The 5,307-nt window shown below is 44.5% G+C and overlaps 1 long non-coding RNA gene across 1 annotated transcript; it reads left to right on the forward strand.

Annotated features, from left to right (window-relative positions):
• The first annotated feature begins 3,337 nt into the window (after nt 1-3,337).
• LOC109379120 (uncharacterized) lies at nt 3,338-5,307 on the forward strand. The gene is made up of 2 exons (XR_002123110.1): nt 3,338-3,468; nt 3,918-5,307. It is a non-coding gene; the product is annotated as an uncharacterized LOC109379120 (long non-coding RNA).

Genomic DNA, 5,307 nt, shown 5'->3' on the forward strand with positions numbered 1-5,307 from the left:
TTTCATCTAACACAGTAGTATAGTTATTTCTCCCTCTACCCAGTATCTGGTTTGTAACAGACATGTTTCCTTAATATGCTCCTCTTCTGGGTTTTTTGTGGTGGTGGCTGTTCACTTTTCACTGAAGATGTTGAGTTCTGGCTTTATGTGTGGATGTCCTCAGCCTCGTTGGGCAGCCTTTAGGCTTTGTCTCTTTTCTCCTAAGCCCCCTGCAGCTTTTAGAAAAGGGAAGTCAAGTTCCTCAGGGATCAGCAGGGACTCTCTCAGTGTAAGTGCTTAAATCACAATTCCCTTGCCTATTTGGATTCATTTCTTCACTTCAGTTTTGTTTACTTGTATAGCATTTCCTTACTTTCCTAGCAGCACAGCAATACTTTTTTTGTTTTTTCAACTGCATTCAACATTTGTTGTTATTTTTCAGTGGTAGGCTTATTTAGGACATCTCCGTTTTGTTTTTTTTTTCCCAAGCTTTGGAATCTTTCACTTTAGATGTCTCTTTTAAATACAGCAAATTTATATTGTGCTATGTGTTCCAATCTGAGAGTCATTTTTCTCTTAGTAGGTGAGTATATCCCATTTACCTTTATTGAAAGCTTTTCTAATGTAGTTTGCTGAGGGAAACATTATTTTGTTCATGCAAATACAGTACATTCTATACTGGTATCCAATAGGAAATTACAAATTCTGGATATGTGAAACTATTTAATTAATACTGCAAAAAAGTACAATCCCATAACCTTATAGAAATGTATTAGTATCAGTGAAAGCTGGTACAAAGCAGAAAACAAAATGTTTAAATATACAAGTGAACGGGGAAATAAAGTCCCACACCTTAATATGGGAACCATAAAAGCCAATGTGAACATGGTGTTTCAATGACCACATAAGTAAGAAGCAAGACAAACTGTAAATTAAAGTTAAACTAATTTCTGTAGAATAAAGGCAGAGAAAAAAATATAACCATAAAAATGGAACAAAGCAAGTTGCGAAGTCCAATGAACTTGAATAAATTTCTGTATAAGTAGCCACAGAGCTTGTAGATCAATGGTTCAGGAGAAACTGGTACAACGGATACAGAAAAATAATACACGTGAATGACCTCCAATCATGCTTGCTTATAACAAAAATGAATAGAATAGTGCCTGGCACATCATAAGGCAGTGAAGTGTTAGTTATTATTAGTTTTTGCAGCTATCCAAGCCATTCAGTACATGGCAAAGAGAATTAAATATCTTAATCAAGGTCACACATGGTTGTGGCAGAGCCAGAATATGAATCTTCACTGGGTGACAACAGACTGTATTTCCCATCAAGAACCTTAAAATCATATGTCTACATTTAGCAACACCTCTTAGCCAGTGTTATGCCTATGATTCAAGCCCAAGGACCTCCTGATACAGTGGAGAGTTGGGTTCAGTATAGAACAAAATGGCAAGCAGGATAACATAGCTGTATGGGTCACAGGGCTGTCTTATGGTTATGAGTATGAACTCAGATCAAGGCTGTGTGGGTTCAAGTCCCAGCTCCACTACTTAGTAGCTATGTGACCCATGTTGTTCAACTTCTCAGTCCTTCAGTTATCTCATCTATAATAGATTTATAGTGTCTACCTCCTGGGGTTATTGTGAGGATTGCATGAAGTAGTAATACATATACAATTCTTAGAATAGTGCCTGGCACATCCTAAGTACAGTGAAGAGTGAGTTATAGTTTTTGTAGCTCTCCAGGGCATTCAGTATATGTTCTTTATATAATAGAAACATTATGTCACTGCCAAACCTTTGAACTGATAGCTGGCAAAATAAAGTTGAAAATGATTCTAAACTCAAGGCAAGAACTGAAATGGAAATTCGCACTTGTTATTACCAGAGCCCAGAATATAGTGCTACTCTCCTATTTTTTCTAGGTTGGGAAGTTTTGTGCTTCCATCTAACAGTAGAGGATGGGGAATGTAATATATCTGCATGCTCTGGAATGGTCCATGTGTGACTATTTCGAACAGTGAACAGAGAAAGCCTTTTGCTAAGTGATTTTAGAGGACAACAGATCAAAGAGGCATAGATGAGAAAAGGGAGCATGTGTTGAAGATTCATTTGCAAATGTTAAGGAAGATCTTAGAGGGTGCTAAATTGCTAAAGGAAACTTACAAAGATAATGCCAGTCATGGCACCCAATCCCCTGGGGACTCCAGGTCTCAGGTGCAAGGACTAAATTAAGAACCGACTTAATCAAATTCTCCATAATCCTTGGAAGCTAAAGATCCACTTCTGCAAATTTTGTTTACACTTAATATGCCGACATTTTAAATACTTGCAATCCAATTATGCTGGTTGACTGTTCCTTATCATAATTAACTATCAGGTACCTGCTGCTTTAGGAACCCTGAAAAATACAAAGAAAAAGAGTATTAATGTCTTTCCTTGAATTAATTTAGTCTTCATCGAAGAGAGAAAAATAAAAGAAGGAGTAAACGCTAAACCGTGTTATTTGGATTGTAGGGGAAACAGAGTTTTAAAGGGATTGATCACTATGAGTTAGAATAGTTAAAAACGTAATGCTAGAGGTGAAAAATGAGGATGAATAGGTATGATGGGCCCAGGTAACTTGATTAGTCTGGATCCCTGGAACAACCCCAACTTGAAATATTTTGTATTGCTTTCATGGGAAGCACTTGAGTTCAAACATTTAACAGTAATTACTACAACAGTTAAGGATACAAACTATTCCAAAGTCTCTGAAAAACAAAAGGATCTCCAATTTAGATCAAAACAACTTTGCAGTTTCTAACCATTCATTAAACTAGTTTTTACTGAGCACTTAACGATGCACCAAGCACTGCGGTGAGCTAGCCAGGCAAGGTTCCTCACTTTACTGAGATTCTTTATCAGGAGACATTCGATTTAGAGTATCTGAATCACTACAATAACACCTATTGAACACCGATTTCGTGCTAAGTACTGCGCTAAGTAATGAAGCGCCCTTCACATGCCATCTCATTTAATCATCACAACCACCCTATACATTTAGCACCTAAGATTTCCAGTTATGTCTTCGTAGGGCACCTCATCTACTTATAAGTCTCGGTGACAACAGTTGCGAAACATTTTGCTGCATCAAAATGGTACAGGGCTTCAGCTCTCAAAAACGTTCAAAACCAGCCAGCACACTACCGGAAGTAGCGGGCTGGGGCGATGCAGGCGCGGCGCAACGGATCTCCCAGGCGACTGGACGCTCCGCGCCGCGCCTTAGCCGCGGCCCCGCCCCTCCCTCGGGGCTCTCTCGGCCCCAAGCTCGCTTTCTGCGCCTGCGTACGCGCACTGACCCCGCCCCCCTGGCGCCGCCGTCGACGCCATTTTGCCACCGCCTCCGTACAAATTGCGTTGCGCTTGCCCAGTGTCTCTGAGGAGGGCCGGAGCCAGGGACAGTCCTAAGAGGGTTGTGCTCTCGGGCACCAGGCAGCGGACACTGGTAGGGAACGAACTTCCTTACTGCCCGTTGGGGCGGCGTGGGGGCCCCGCGGCTCTGCAGCCGGGCTTGTTGTGAAGCGCGGGCGGCGGTGGCGGGTGGGGGAAGGGGCGAGCAGCCGCGCCGGGTGCCCGGGTTGAGGGGTGCGTCTGCTCGCCGCGCCTGCGGTGCCACAGCCCCCAAGCCCATCAGCGCCTGGCAGTTTCCAGCCTTGTCTCCGAAGCAGCCAGACCCCACTTTCTCCCCCGGCCTGCGTGCGGCGGTGGCGCTGTCTCAGCTCAGCGCAGTGGGGTGCACCGCCTGGTGGTGAGCCCGCCGTGACGCCCCCCACCCCGCGCCTGGGGCCTTTCAGTCGTTTGTTCATTCGGGCCGCACCTTCTGGGCGCTGCCCTGCAGGCTCTGTGGATGGGGCAGTCAACAAGTTAGGCACAGCCCTTGACCCTCCCGCACAGGGGTCGCTGTCTTGGTGGCGGTCGAGGATAATAGGAAAGCAAACGCCTGCAGGCTTCGAGAAAGAGGAGAAACAGTGTGGAGGGAGCTGCCTGAGAGGGTGGAAAGGGAAGGCGTTTCGGAGATGGGCCCTGGAGCGGATAGGTGCGGCTCAGCTGTGCAGACGCCGAGGAAAAGCAGCACTACCGAGGCGGAAGCGGTCCGCGAGCGCTTCGAGGCCGAGACTGGAAAGGAACGGGAAGGCCGGGTGCCCGCGTGGAGCGGGATGAGAAGGGCTCGAGAGAAGAACGGGTTTTAGGGTGGCCAGAGTGGCCGCGCGGGAGCCATTCAGGACGACATGGCTGTACTCCCGGTGCGCGGTGGTGATGGCAGGGGACCCGGGGAGACACGCATGGATAAGGAGACGGGTGTTGGAGGCCGACTCGCGGAGTCGGTTAGGAGTCAGACTTGTCTGGTTTGGAATTCTGCGTCTCCCAGTTGTAGAGACTCTGTCTTCCAGGGCAGATTGTTCTCAGTGGACTCACCTGTAAAGTAGGGAGGATACTAATAATGCTGTATATACTTGTTGTAAGGATTCAGTAGAATAGTTCACGTAGAGGGTGTTCTGTAAGGATGCTGCCTGGCTGATAGTGCAGGCTCAATGCGGATAGCTACATGGAGGACCTTGGAGTGGATGGGCTCCCAAGTTGTGACATGAACCACTTAGGGGATGGTGGTACCGTTTACGGAGATGGGAGCACTGGGATTTCCGGGAGGAGGAACAAGTTTGGGAAGGAAATTTAAAATCCTGTTTTGATGGAGGTGCCAAGCTAGCATGCCGATGCGTACATTTAGTGCTGCAGTTAGGTGAACTTGATTTTGGAGCTTAAAGAGAATGGACTGAATTGTCAATATATGTTTGGGCATCATTAGCATATAATTGATATTAAATATTATGGAGTGAGCTGAGACTCCATACCTAGGGAGGAAGAAATTTGATAGGGTAGTCCTTCATATTTAATGTTACTCATTCACCCTGAAGGCTTGTTTTTTTGTTTTGTTTTTTAATTATTCAGGGGTGGAATTTATAGATAGATATCTCCCCAGGGTTCGTCTGTTATTACAGAATAAACAGGTTTATACTAGGGTCCAGTTTGATGACATTAGATTTAGGTGCTAAGAAAATGCACTGAACATTAAAAAGTAGTGGGGTTCTCAAAGCAAACTAAATTCATACCATATTTTCTCTAGTTCTAAATTTGGTCTCATATCTTGCTTATAATTTAGACGCATATTTTAGTCTTAGAGTCTTCATAATTTTGGGTATTTTATTAACTGGGAAGTTGAGTGAGAGTGCCAATAAGTAAATATGGTATGTTGCACTTCAAGAAAACTTAATATCTTCAAATTTTA

This window comes from Hipposideros armiger, unplaced genomic scaffold (assembly GCF_001890085.2).
Source record: "Hipposideros armiger isolate ML-2016 unplaced genomic scaffold, ASM189008v1 scaffold_22, whole genome shotgun sequence".
Lineage (NCBI taxonomy): Eukaryota > Metazoa > Chordata > Mammalia > Chiroptera > Hipposideridae > Hipposideros > Hipposideros armiger.